This window comes from Artemia sp. Qi Xiang Cuo, chromosome 3 (assembly GCF_049724085.1).
Source record: "Artemia sp. Qi Xiang Cuo chromosome 3, ASM4972408v1, whole genome shotgun sequence".
Lineage (NCBI taxonomy): Eukaryota > Metazoa > Arthropoda > Branchiopoda > Anostraca > Artemiidae > Artemia > Artemia sp. Qi Xiang Cuo.
The window spans coordinates 2,975,130-2,990,896 of NC_142796.1; the positions used below are offsets into that span (position 1 = coordinate 2,975,130).

At 39.7% G+C, this 15,767-nt stretch overlaps 1 protein-coding gene across 1 annotated transcript in view; it reads left to right on the forward strand.

Moving 5' to 3' along the window:
* The window catches only part of LOC148953655 (adenylate cyclase type 5-like), a 244,088-nt gene that overhangs the window by 9,176 nt on the left and 219,145 nt on the right, over nt 1-15,767 (forward strand). The gene's annotated exons all lie outside the window — the stretch shown is intronic.

Genomic DNA, 15,767 nt, shown 5'->3' on the forward strand with positions numbered 1-15,767 from the left:
GTTATTGGAGACGCTGGGCATCCTTGAACAAGTGCTAAATTGAGCGAGGAATTTGGGACAATATTTGGGGGCACCGACCCGCCCAGAGTCTCCGGCAGGTGACCCAAAAATTTAAAAAACACACAGAGACTACAGACACAAAGAGACGAATCACACACAGAGAGGACAAACAAACAGAAACGACACATAGAGACGACACATACACAGAGACGATACACACACACAGAGTCAACACACACAGAGAGATGAGACACACACACAGAAATGACAAACACACATAGAGACGCCACACACACAGAGACGTCACACGCACACAGAGACGAAACGCACATAAACACAACACACACATAGAGACAACACACACACACAGAGACAACCTCCACACAAAGACGACAAACACACACACAAAAACGACACACACAAAGTGACGACAAACACAGAGAGAAGACTCACACACACAGAAGACACACACACAGAGACGACACAGATAGAGAGCAGAAACACACACAGATACGACAAACTCAAATAGAAGACTGATACAGAGAGACTACATACACACACAGACACGACACACACACAGAGACGACAGAAAAAAAGAGACTAATCACACACAGAGAGGACAAACACACAGAAACGACACATAGAGACGACACATGCACAGAGACGATACAAACACACAGAGTCAACACACACAGAGAGACGAGATACGCACACAGAAATGACAAAACACACATAAAGACGACACACGCAAAGAGACGTCACACACCCACAGATACGAAACACACATAGAGACGACACACACATAGAGACAACACACACACACAGAGACAACATCCACACAGAGACGAGACACACACACAGAGACGACACACTCAAAGTGACGACTTACACATAGAGACGACACACACACAGAGACGACACACACACAGAGACGACACACACACATGGACGACACACACACAGAGACGACACACTCAAAGAGACGACTTACACATAGAGACGACACACACACAGAGACGACAAACACACAGACACGACACACATATAGAGACGACACACAAACAGAGACGACAAACACACAGAGACAACACACACACAGATACTAAACACACACCGCGACGACACACTCACATAGAGGACAAACACACAGACACGACACACACACACAGAGAAGACACACACATAGAGACAACAAAGACAAAGATAAGACAGACACACAGATACTAAACACCCACAGAGACGACACACACACACAGAGTCCACTCACACACACAGAGGACAAACACACAGAAACGACAGACACAGAGAGACGAATCACACACAGAGAGGACAAACACAAAGAAACGACACATAGAGACGACGCATGCACAGAGACGATACACACACACAGAGTCACCATACACAGAGAGATGAGACACACACACAGAAATGACAAACACACATAGAGATGACACACACAAAGAGACGTCACACACACACAGATATGAAACACACATAGAGACGACACACACATAGAGACAACACACACAACACAGAGACAACATCCACACAGAGACGACACACACACAGGGACGACACACTCAAAGTGACGGCTTACACATAGAGACAACACACACAGAGATGACAAACACACAGAGACGATACACATAGAGAGACGACACACACACACAGACGACACACTCAAAGAGACGACTTACACATAGAGACGACACACACACAGAGACAACACACAGAGACGACACACACATAGAGACACCACACACACACACAGAGACAACATCCACACAGAGACGACACACACACACAGACTCCACACACACAATTTTACGAATTACAAAAAGAGACCACACACACACAGATAAGACACACACAAAGAGAATACACAGATAGAGAGACGACACACACACAGAGACGACACACTCAAAGTGATGACTTACACATAGAGACCACACACACATAGTCCACTCACACACATATAGGAAAAACCCACTAAGATGACACACACAAAGAGACGAATCACACACAGCGAGGACAAACACACAGAAACGACACATAGAGACGACACATTCACAGAGACGATACACACACACAGAGACAAAACACACAGAGAGACGAAACACCCACACAGAAAAATGACAAACACACAAAGAGATGACACACACAAAGAGACGTCAAACACACACAGATACGAAACACACATAGGGACGACACACACATAGAGACAACACACACACAGACAACATCCACACAGAGACGACAAAAAACAAACACACAGAGACAACACACACACAGAGACGACACACTCAAAGTGACGACTTACACATAGAGACGACACACACACCGAGACGACAAGCACACAGAAACGACACACACACACATACACAGAGACGACACACACAGAGAGACAACACACACACAGAGACGACACACACAGAGACGACAACACATAGAGAGACGACAAGCACCCAGAGACGACAAACACACAGAGACAACACACACACACACAGATACGAAACACCCACAGAGACGATACATGCACAGAGACGACACACACACAGAGTCCACTCACACAGAGAAAGGACGAACACACAGAGACGACAGACACAAAGAGACAAATCACACACAGAGAGGACAAACACACAGAAACGACACATAGAGACGACACATGGACAGAGACGATACACACACACAGAGTCAACACAAACAGAGAGACGAGACATGGCGTATCTGATGAAATAATTTAGGTCTTATGATCAATTTAATTTTTTTTTTTTAATAAAGTAGTTTTTTTTTAGTAAGGACACTCATAACAACACGCACACAGAGAGAACACACACACACACACAGAGAAGAAACACACACAGAGACGACACATGCATAGAGTCAACACACACACACACAGAGACGACACCCCAACAGAGACGACACACACACAGAGACGACATACTCAAAGTGACGACTTACACAAAGAGACGACACACCCACACACACACATATACACAGACACAAACACACACACACAGACACAGACACACACAGATACACACACAGAAACAAACATATATACATACAGAAACACACACACACACAAACAGAAACACAAAAACAAACAAACAAACACAAACACAAACACAAACAAAAAAACAAAAACACAAACACACAAAAACAAACAAAAACACACACACACACACACACAAACACAGAGAAGAAAAACACACAGAGACGAGACACATAGAGACCACAAACACACACACAAATGACAAACACACGGATAAAACACACACACACAAAGAGACGACACACACACACAGAGACAAAACACACAACGAGACGACACACGCACAGACACGACACACACACAGAGCCAACTAAAGCACAGAGAGGACAAGCTCTTGGTCAGAAATAGAGGCCTTCAGTTTCTTGCCTTTCCTTGGCACCTTTCCAAACGAGCGGGGATTCCCCACTGATTCCTACACATTGCAAAAAGTGACCAGCACGAAAACTCCACGTTTTCAACCAGACTGGTTTTTGACACGACACACAAACAGAGTCATAGTGCGAGAGAGATATCCAAAAAGTTGGTTTAATCTAGGTTCAAGAGAGACGACACGCACACAGAGACGATAAACACACAGAGACAACACACACACACAGATACGAAACACCCACAGAGACGACACGTGCACAGAGACGATACACACACACAGAGTCCACTCACACAGAGAGAGGACAAACACACAGAGACGACAGACACAAAGAGACGAATCACGCACACGCACAGCACGAAAACTCCACGTTTTCAACCAGACTGGTTTTTGACACGACACACAAACAGAGTCATAGTGAGAGAGATATCCAAAAGTTGGGTTAATCTAGGTTCACTTAGAGTGGCGCGCCACTCTAAGTGAACCTAGATTAACCCAACTTTTGGATATCTCTCTCACTATGACTCTGTTTGTGTGTCGTGTCAAAAACCAGTCTGGTTGAAAACGTGGAGTTTTCGTGCTGGTCACTTTTTGCAATGTGTAGGAATCAGTGGGGAATCCCCGCTCGTTTGGAAAGGTGCCAAGGAAAGGCAAGAAACTGAAGGCCTCTATTTCTGACCAAGAGCTTGTCCTCTCTGTGCGTGAGTTGGCTCTGTGTGTGTGTGTCGTCTCTGTGAGTGTGTCGTCTCTTTGTGTGTTTCGTATCTGTGTATGTGTGTGTGTGTGTCGTCTCTTTGTGTGTGTGTGTTGTCTCAGTGTGTGTGTCATCTGTGTGTGTGTGTCGTCTCTCTGGGTATTGTCTCTGTGTGTTTGTCGTCTCTGTGTGTGTGTGTGTGTGTGTGTGTCGTCTCTGTATGTAAGTCGTCACTTTGAGTGTGGCGTCTCTGTGTGTGTGTGTCTTCTCTGTTTGAGTGCCGTCTCTGTGTGTGTGTGTGTGTGTGTTGTCTGTATGCATGTGTCGTCTCTATGTGTGTTTCGTATCTGTGTGTGTGTGTGTGTTCTCTCTGTGTGCGTGTTGTTATGTGTGTCATTACTAAAAAAAAAAACTACTTTATTAAAAAAAAAAAATTAAATTGATCATAAGACCTAAGTTATTTCATCGGATACGCCATGTCTCGTCTCTCTGTGTGTGTTGACTCTGTGTGTGTGTGTATCGTCTCTGTCCATGTGTCGTCTCTATGCGTCGTTTCTGTGTGTTTGTCCTCTCTGTGCGTGATTCGTCTCTTTGTGTCTGTCGTCTCTGTGTGTTTGTCCTCTCTCTGTGTGAGTGGACTCTGTGTGTGTGTCGTCTCTGTGCACGTGTCGTCTCTGTGGGTGTTTCGTATCTGTGTGTGTGTGTTGTCTCTGTGTGTTTATCGTCTCTGTGTGCGTGTCGTCTCTCTTGAACCTAGACTAACCCAACTTTTTGGATATCTCTCTCTCACTATGACTCTGTTTGTGTGTCGTGTCAAAAACCAGTCTGGTTGAAAACGTGGAGTTTTCGTGCTGGTCACTTTTTGCAATGTGTAGGAATCAGTGGGGAATCCCCGCTCGTTTGGAAAGGTGCCAAGGAAAGGCAAGAAACTGAAGGCCTCTATTTCTGACCAAGAGCTTGTCCTCTCTGTGCGTGAGTTGGCTCTGTGTGTGTGTCGTCTCTGTGAGTGTGTCTTATCTGTGTGTGTTTCGTATCTGTGTGTGTGTGTGTGTGTCGTCTCTGTGTGTGTGTGTGTTTTGTCCGAGTGTTTGTAATGTGTGTGTGTGTTTGTAGTCTCTATGTGTCTAGTCTCTGTGTGTTTGTCGTATCTGTGTGTGTGTGTATGTGTGTGTGTGTGTGTTAGTGTGTGTGTGTGTGTGTAGTCTCTATGTGTAAGTCGTCACTTTGAGTATGTCGTCTCTGTGTGTGTGTAGTCTCTGTAGGTGTGTGATCTCTGTGTGTATGTGTGGGTGTTGTATCTATGCTAGTGTCGTCTCTTTGTGTGTTTCGTATCTGTGTGTGTGTGTTCTCTCTGTGTGCGTGTTGTTATGAGAGTCCTTAATAAAAAAAACTACTTTATTAAAAAAAAAAATTAAATTGATCTTAATAACTAAATTATTTAATAAGATACGCCATGTCTCGTCTCTGTGTGTGTGTTGAATCTGTGTGTGTGTATCGTCTCTGTCCATGTGTCGTCTCTATGTGTCGTTTCTGTGTTTTGGCCTCTCTGTGCGTGATTCGTCTCTTTGTGTCTGTCGTCTCTGTGTGTTCGTCCTCTCTCTGTGTGAGTGGACTCTGTGTGTGTGTGTCGTCTCTGTGCATGTGTTGTCTCTGTGGGTGTTTCGTATCTGTGTGTGTGTGTTGTCTCTGTGTGTTTATCGTCTCTGTGTGCTTGTCGTCTCTCTATGTGCTGTCGTCTCTGTGTGTGTGTCGTCTCTGTGTCTGTGTTGTCTCTCTGTTTATGTCGTCTCTGTGTATGTGTGTGTGTGTGTGTCGTTTATGTGTGCTTGTCGTCTCTGTGTGTGTGTCGTCTCTATGTGTCAGTCGTCACTTTGTGTGTGTCGTCTCTGTGTGTGTGTAGTCTCTGTGTGTGTGTTTTGTGTAGTCTCTGTGTGGATGTTGTCTGTGTGTGTGTGTGTTGTCTCTATGTGTGTGTCGTCCCTCTGTGTGTTTGGTATCTGTGTGTGTGTGAAGTGTCTTTGTGTGTTTCATCTCTATGTTTGTGTGTCATTTCTGTTTGTGTGGGTCTCTTCTTTATGTGTGTGTTGTCTCTGTGTGTGTGTATAGTCTCTGTGAAAGTGTCGTCTCTATGTGTCGTTTCTGTGTGTTTGTCCTCTCTGTGTGTGATTAGTCTCTTTGTGTCTGTCGTCTCTGTGTGTTTGTCCTCTGTGTGTGTGAGTGGACTCTGTGTGTGTGGTCTCTATGTGTAAGTCGTCACTTTGAGTGTGTCGTCTCTGTGTGTGTGTCGTCTCTCTATCTGTGTTGTCTCTGTGTGTTTGTCGTTCTCTGTGTGTGTGTCGTCTCTTTGTGTCAGTCGTCACTTTGAGTGTGTCGTCTCTGTGTGTGTGTGTCGTCTCTGTGTGGTTGTTGTCTCTGTGTGTGTGTGTGTTTTCTCTCTGTGTGTGTCGTCTCTGTGTGTTGTCTCTGTGTGTGTGTCGTCTCTATGTGTAATTCGTCTCTTTGAGTTTGTCGTCTCTGTGTGTGTGTCGTCTCTCTATCTGTATCGTCTCTGTGTGTTTGTCGTCTCTGTGTGTGTCGTCTCTATGTGTAAGTCGTCACTTTGAGTGTGTCGTCTCTGTGTGTGTGTGTCGTCCCTGTGTGGCTGTTGTCTGTGTGTGTGTGTGTGTCGTCTCTTTGTGTGTGTCGTTTCTATGTGTGTTTCGTATCTGTGTGTGTGTGACGTCTCTGTGTGTGTATCATCTCTATGTGTGTTTGTCATTTCTGTGTGTGTGTGTCTCGTCTCTCTGTGTGTGTTAACTCTGTGTGTGTGTATCGTATCTGTGCATGTGTCGTCTCTTTGTGTCGTTTCTGTGTGTTTGTCCTCTCTGTGTGTGATTCGTCTCTTTGTGTCTGTCGTCTCTGTGTGTTTGTCCTCTGTGTGTGTGAGTGGACTCTGTGTGTGTGTGTCGTCTCTGTGGGTGTTTTGTATCTGTGTGTCTGTCATCTCTATGTCTGTGTTGTCTCTATGTGTGTGTCGTCTCTGTGTGTGTGTGTCGTTTCTATGTGTTTGTCCTCTCTGTGTGTGTGTCGTCGCTTTGTGTGTTTCGTATCTGTGTGTGTGTTGTCTCTGTGTGTGTGTCGTCTCTGTTTGCGTGTCGTCTCTCTCTGTGTGTCGTCTCTGTGTGTGTGTCGTCTCTGTATGTGTGTCGTCTCTATGTGTAAGTCGTCACTTTGAGTGTGTCGTCTCTGTGTGTGTGTCGTCTCTCTCTCTGTGTCGTCTCTGTGTGATTGTGGTCTCTATGTGTGTGTCGTCTGTCTGTGTAAGTCGTCTCTGTGAGTGTTTGGTATCTGTGTGTGTGTGTTGTCTCGGTGTGGTTTTGGTCTCTGTGTGTGTGTGTGTTGTCTCTATTTGTGTGTAGTCTCTATTTGTGTTTCGTCTCTGTGTGTGTGTGAAGTCTCTGTGTGTGTGTAGTATCTTTGTGTCTTTTGTCAGTTCTTTTTGATTGTGTCGTCTCTCTGTCTGTGTTGAGTCTGTGTGTGTGTATCGTCTCTGTACATGTGTCGTCTCTATGTGTCGTTTCTGTGTGTTTGTCCTCTCTGTGTGTGATTCGTCTCTTTTTGTCTGTCGTCTCTGTGTGTTTGTCGTCTCTGTGTGTGTGTGTCGTCTCTATGTATAAGTCGTCCCTTTGAGTGTGTCGTCTCTGTGTGCGTGTCTCGTCTCTCTGTGTGTGTTGACTCTGTGTGTGTGTATCGTCTCTGTGCATGTGTCGTCTCTATGTGTCGTTTCTGTGTGTTTGTCCTCTCTGTGTGTGATTCGTCTCTTTTTGTCTGTCGTCTCTGTTTGTTTGTCGTCTCTGTGTGTGTGTATCGTCTCTGTGTATGTGTCGTCTCTATGTGTCGTTTCTGTGTGTTTGTCCTCTCTGTGTGTGATTCGTCTCTTTGTGTCTGTCGTCTCTGTGTGCTTTTTAAATTTTTGGGTCACCTGCTGGAGACTCTGGGCGGGTGGGTGCCCCCAAATTTTGTCCCAAATTCCTCTCTCAATTTAGCACTTGTTCAAGGATGCCCAGCGTCTCCAATAACTTTCCCAATAGTATCTATTCATTGTTTCAGCTCAGTTTAGAAAATCTGAGCCAATTTCCACTTTTTCAAATTTAGGGTCACTTGCCTGAGACTCTGAGCAGGTGAGGTGGGCACCTCCAAAAATTTGTCCCAATTTCCACTCTTGCCTTAGAACTTATTCACGGATACCTAAAACTGTCAACGGTTAGACTGTTGCCCTAGCGGTAACCATGCCATGCTCTACACACATATCAACAATATATTTTTTGTTTTTTGTTTTCCGTTTTCACAATGGGGTCCCAATCGAGCTCATGTCCATCGCTTAGCATTCAGGTCTTGACAAATAAAGCCCAGAGAGTCGGACCCCATCGCTCCACTCTGAACACTGACTAAGACCCTAATTCTGAGCTAGTGAATTTCAACAGTTCAGGCTGGTGGACTAAGACCCCAATTCTGAGCTAGTGAATTTACACTATTCAGGCTGGTCGACTGAGACCCCAATTTTGAGCTAGTGAATTTCGACCATTCAGGCTGGTGGACTGAGACCTCAATACTGAGCCAGTGGATTTCCACCATTCCGGCTGGTGGACTAAGACCCCAATACTGAGCTAGTGGATTTCAACCATTCTGGCACTTTGACTTTTCATTCCCAATTAAATTAAAAAAATAAGCATTTTCAACTAGAAATAAGGAGCATCGTTAAAAACTAAGACGAATGGAAATTATCCCGTAGATGAAGTTAGCTACCCTCTCCGAAATACCTTGTTCTTTATGTTAGACTTTGACATTTCATTCCCAATTAAATTAAAAATAAGCATTTTCAACTAGAAATAAGGAGCATCGTTAAAAACTAAGACGAATGGAAATTATCCCGTATATGAAGTTAGCTACCCCCTCCGAAATACCTTGTTCTTTATGTTAGACTTTGACTTTTCATTCCCAATTAAATTAAAAAATAAGCATTTTCAACTAGAAATAATGAGAATCGTTAAAAACTAAGACGAATGGAAATTATCCCGTATATGAAGTTAGCTACCCCCTCCGAAATACCTTGTTCTTTATGTTAGACTTTGACTTTTCATTCCCAATTAAATAAAAAAATAAGTCCTATCATCTTGGAAGCTATTAATGTAGTTGTTAAGCAGAAAAATACTTCATCAAACTTTTATATCTTCGCTCAAGGTTGAATGGAGTTATGGCTAGGGGGATGAGTCCTAAAACCATCTGAATTCATTGTGAGGAGGAGTCATAAAACCCGCTGAAAGTCATTGAGGGGAGGAGTCATTGAACTCTCGGTAACTAATAAATTCATTAAACTTCCCAAAAAAAATCACACGGAATATCCTCGCTTTTTGAACGAACAACATGTAAAGAAAAAATCAAACGGCTTAAAACAACAGAGCCCCCTCAAACCCCCGTGAAGTCATTTTAAAAGGTATAACAATTATTTATTTAACAGAAATCCTCGCCTTCAATTGAACGGAAAAAATATAAGGATTATTTATTTCGAAATCATTGAGGGAAGTCATTAACTCTCGGAATATCCTCCTTTTTTGAACGAACACCATGTAAAGAAAAAATCACACTGGCTTAAAACAACAGAGACCTTCAAACGGAACTTTGAAAATCAAGAGAATGTAAAAGTTACAAGGTAAACCACGGCCCCTTTGGGAGCCTAGAGAACCTTTGTGGAGTGGGGGGCTCCTTCGGGGTTGGGGTGGGGGGATCGAAGCCCTTTGGGGTTGTGGTAAGGGACCTCACGGCTAAACCACGACAAAGCACTACTCTCGTGGAACTCAATTCCCATTTAACTCAACCCCCGTGCAACTGAATCCCCCTTGTAACTGAACTCCTGTATAACCGAAACCCCCGTGTAACTGTACCCCCTTTAACTGAACTCTCATGCAACTCAACCCTCCATGCAACCCATCTCCCTCAAAACACTTTTCAGTCATTTTCTCGTTAAATTGACAATACGCTCCAAAACATCACTTGTGTATTATACAGTACATAATCATGGCTTCTCCTCCAATTCACAAATCCCATTACCCCTTTTTTTTGCAAAGGTTAATCAAACATCTCCGATTGTAAAAGCATTAAAAAATTTTCCACTCACTAATTACCCCTTTTTTGCAAATGCTAAACAAGAAAAAAAACTGTCTGCTTTTCAAAAACTTGTCCGTTAAAACTCGAAACAAGACGCGCTGGTTTTATAATACAGGTTTAATTAATTGCGTAAATCTCTTGGCAAAGAGTGTAATGACCTGTAGAATAGAATTACCTACCAGAAAAACCGGAAGGAAAATAAAGGCCCAGAATTCAAAAGATGGATACTACTTTCTTTTCCAGTTCTTACAGCATTGAAAATAAAAATAAAATTACAATGAAATAAATTCTTGAACTGATGGATCTTTCAACAATTAATATAATTATACATAAAATATTCAATTTGATGTTGTTTATATTTTTCAGGACTGTTAAAGACACATATAGTTTTTAGTAAAGCGCCAATGACTCAGTAGGTTTTAGACTTCTACAGTGAGAGAAGGATGTCATACCTAAACTCTGCTTTGTGGTGATTGTTTTTCGTTTCTAGCTAGATTTTCCTATTGAATTTAAGTTTTATCCGATATAGGATATATTTAATAATTTACGTTAATGTCTTGCTTATGTTTGTCTTAATTGAATATTCATTTAATTTACGTTCGTTTTAAGCTTCATTTATGCTTCAATAGGGAAATTATTCATTTATATTATTACTTGTTGTATGTTTTTGCTATGATTTTTCATTTAATTTCTGTTCGTTTTGGGTTTCAATTATTCTTTAGTAGTAATTTCTGGTCGTTTTGAGTTTGAATTTTAAAAGGTATTTGTATCTGCTGAGGTTAAATTTAAAATGGCCTTTACTTTTTTTTGAAAAACTTGTTTTTCGGAATTTTTTTTTTATTAATAATAAAAAAAAAACTATAAATCATATCGTTGTAGAATAATTAACAGTGTATAATAGTTACATTTTCAATATTTAATTAATACATCCTAATTGTTGCATCGAATATATTAATGTTCTTATGCAATACAAGTATTTTCCCTCACAAATCTACCCTAAGCTAATTACTGAAAGAATTACTAACGAGATATAATTAATATATGTCTTAATTATTGTTGATGAATAAATGAGTAGAGCATTTTTATTTATAACACATACATAAATAAATGCCTGGTGGCATACTTTAGCGCCTAAAATATTGCCAACGAAAATACACAGCCATTTTCTATACACAGCCATTTTGACATATATAAATAGTATATTATGATTTATTTCAATTATATTTATATTGATGTTTTAAAAGTATTTAATCGAATATATCCATGTTTTCATGAAATGTAAATATTGCCACTTCAATTTTTGCCTAAGGAAACTATTGTAGAGAAAGTAGAAATATATCACTTTTACTTCGACTATCATTTTACAAATAAAATATATGTATGTTTTCATGATCTGGAAATATTGTCACTCCAATTTCATCCTGAACTAGCTATTGAGGAACAATTAACAAAACACAGCGAACATATTTTCTTATAAATGATTATAAAATATATTTTGTAATATCTACATCACATACATCTATCTTTTTATGATCTGCATACCTTTTTGCCCCAGATCTATCTTAAGATAGTTATTATAGAGTAATTAACAAAATATAGGGTTATTCCAATATGACTTTTTGTTTCATTTTGTACTCCGTGTTCTTTGTTTTAGTCTTTTTATTTTATCTGGTCTAAGATGTTCACATTTTCCCTCAGAAAATGTGAAATTGATTTTGTAAAACTTTCTGTAATACTGCTGAAGAAAGGAAGCAGTTGTCCTTCCGAAATATCCTCTTTGTTTCATCCAGTATTTTATTGGCCTTACTAGACCCCATTCTCGCTTTTCTTTTCTTTTGTTTTTATTCTTTGTATATTGTGATTAATATTCTATATATTTAAACTAATAGTTTGTAAATGTTACGTCAAATATGCCTATGCTTTTATGATTTGCGATCCTTGTTACTTCAAATCAACCCTAAGCTATTTATTAAAGAATAATTAGTAATGTTTAATAGATTTTAAAAAATACTTTATAACTATAAAACAATCAATGGTATAATAATCACATTATTTATATTTAATTTAATATTTTGTAATTTTTGAAGGAATATATCTATGTTTTGATGATTTGTAAGCAACGTCACTCATAATGTTGACTAAGATATAACCTTATGTTTGGATCATCCTTAACAACCTTTTGCAGTGTGTGATGACTCTAAAGAACTATGATTTATAGTGAATTATTTATCCCTGCGGTTTTTACTTGACTTACTTACTTATTTGACTTATAGCTCTTGCTTGGCAGCGTCACGAGCGTAGAGGGAAACAGACATCAGTGTAGCGTTGCCAACGCTTTGAAATAAACTGTATCAGTTTTCCAATTAAAATTGTAACGAAGAACTAAATTTTTACCATCTTAGCCGGAGGTTAAAAATTTGCTGTAACAGGACGAAAATTTTCGATAAACTATAACTTGAACAGATATCCAAGTCAGAAAGGAGCAAGTAAAATCAAAATATACCAGACAATTTGATTGTGCCAAAAATTTCCAAATGTACCGCATTGTGTCAGAACCTCTCAAAAATAGTACAATTGTACCATATTGGCAACACTGCGTCAGTGCTTTGAGTCATCCCCATTAAGGTAAATGCCCCGGGTAGCAAGTCGCCTGCGGATAAGTTTCACCGTCCAAAGTCTTTATTTGTGTGTTTTATGTGTCGTGAAATAGGTTTAATCTTGGGAATAAGTTGAATATTAAATAGTTCTGTCTTTAGATGTCTTTGACAGATTTTTTTTGTCTTAAATAGATTCATTCCAAAACTGAGACTATGCCCAAACCACACTATATAGTCAAACTTGTCTTTGAAAAAGATTTCACAACATTAGATTGTCCCAATGCTTGATAACTCATTACGAAAAAAACGCAACCAAGGATTTTTAACACTCCTTTTCGGCTACTCCATAGTCCAGCTAACAAAATTGTGTCCTCTGAATTTTCTTCCACCATTAATGATAGAGATAAAAAATAAGCGGCAATGATAATATCACTCTCACGAAGATCACTGACATGTTGATTATGATAAAAGTAAACTTTCTGTTGCCGAGCAACCACAGCATAAGTATATATACCAACAGTAGCGAAAAGTTTCTTCAAGGATGACATACATCATAGCGCACTGACTGGGAAGTTCCCAGTGCGTCAGAGCAATAGTTTCAGTTGCTTCTTGGTTTTCCATCGGGTAAAAGTGCTAAACAATTGTTATTACACGTGCGCGAAGAGGCGGTGTCATGAAGAGAGGTCTAGATTGATGTGTTTAAAAAATCTTTAAGGGAGAGTATAGGACTTTTCGCTATTGTTCGTATATATACTTATGCTGTGCGAACAACAGAGGGTCATGCAGAGTTACCAAAGAGACCATTCTAAAGAACGTAAAAGATAATAATAAATGGTGGAAGATCTCAAAAAGTGTAATTTTTTATTTTATAGCACAATCCTACTCTCAGGTAACCAATTATGCGCATCTACAACCCTCATCATTCGTAAACTGCTGAGTAGGGGTATTCTAAGCTTCCAAACGTAGTTTCTATGATTGGTCAACCTGAGTGAGGATCGAAAATACATTTTTTTAGAATTAGGAAAAATAGAACTAGTTTTCCTAGCTATAAGCTGGAACTGTTAAGAGATGTGTTCTTACCGGCATTAGGAAAAATACATGGGGGTAAATTAGTTATGACACATGCTTGAGCTACATTATAGTCCAACTTTTAGATAAAATAAAAGAAAGTACGACTGCAAAGCCTCCGTGTGTTAGTTGGATAGTCGAGCGACATAGAATTTTCAAGCCTAATTTTTCTGATTATCCAATCAGAGGGAAGTTTTAAGCATCATTTTTCAACATTAGAAAAGAGGGAAGTTTTATGCAGTGACTTTTTATTTGTTTAATGAATCTGGGAAAAGATACAAAGACATAAGCCCCGTTTTTTTTTTTTTTTTAGCAAAACAATGTGCTAAGATCTTGCATATTTTAACAGAAAGTAATTTAACGAAAATCTAAGGACTGATCTTACTTCTTAGGTCATTTATTTATTTTTTTTATTTTTTTTTGCAAACATTTTTCTTCATTCTACTCTGATCAGGGGTTTGAGGACTTTGATGAGATTGCCATCAAAGTTATCTTTTCAATGTTCTATTTGGCTTTGAGCTGTAGGATCTTAGCACTTTGATAAAACAAGAAACAATAATCTGAGCAGAAAGAAGTAAGATCTTAGGCGCAAGATGTTATCACTGTGATAAGTCAAAAACTGACTTGTAGTGTTCAGTAGCAATACTTGGCAAAAAAGAATTAAAGTTGATATAATTTTTCGAACCAATTTTATTCCGTATTGATGTTCAACTTCTTATTCTTGTAGCAAAAGAGTGTTGTTAATGTCAGAGAAAAACTTATATCATTCATGTATTTTGAATTTTTGTTTTACCGTCAGGTGCCACAATGGCACGGTTCAGGCAATAGGCTTTTAAAACCACGTTTTCAATATTTTGGATAGTGTCAAAACCCTTACAATTTTTGAATTCATTTCTATATTTTATGTCAAATTCATTGATTTCTTATGCAAATAAACAGGGCATACTAAACAGGGTCACTGTTAAACAGTGTTAAACAGGGTCACTGCGGAAGCAAGCTTGCTTCTGTAGGAACTTCTATAAACAGAATCATGCCAAAATATAATGCCCGAGCCACATCAGAGTCACGTGTGTTTATAAAAAAAGACAAATCTTATAAATGACATAGCACATATCTTGATTTTAGTGTCACACTTGTAATTAAAATGCGAAAAATTAAAATTACAAGAAATTAATTTTATGAGTCTGTACTAACAATAATTTGTGTCCCACTGTTCTCTAACAATACTACGTCTTCTTAACTTTTGTCAGATTCCTCTCATAGATAGAAGACACACTATTCTAAGTGTCCATCTTTTCTAGTTTTAAAAGTATGCCTTAAACCTCGACTCAGTTTCCATCTTTTCCAGTTTTAAAAAGTATGCCTTAAACCTCGACTCAGTCTCCATCTTTTCTAGTTTTAAAAAGTATGGCTTAAACCTCGACTCTGATTAGTCAGTCAAGGAATTTAGGCTTGAAAATTGAACAATGTTCAACTCGAGAAATTACGAACGGTGAACATAATAGGCGCTGTAGGTGTGCGCATTTGATTTTATCGACAGACGTGGCTATGATGTGGCTCAGGCACAAACCTCAACTCCTTATTTATTTTGACAAAAAGATGTGTCAAAAATACCCGCTTACCATAGATAACGAGATCTTAGCCTAAGACTCAGTCGAGATTGAAAAGTCATAGAATGATTTAATTTTTCCGTTTCTGCTCCTCAATCTTGACATTAAATTCAGTGACAAGCATGAAGTAAACCTTGGCTTTCTTGTGAACAGCTTAACTATTTATGGTTTAGGTATTAGTTTAAAATGGGGGTGTTAACGCTCCTTGAACTTGTAAGCTCTCTTAAAT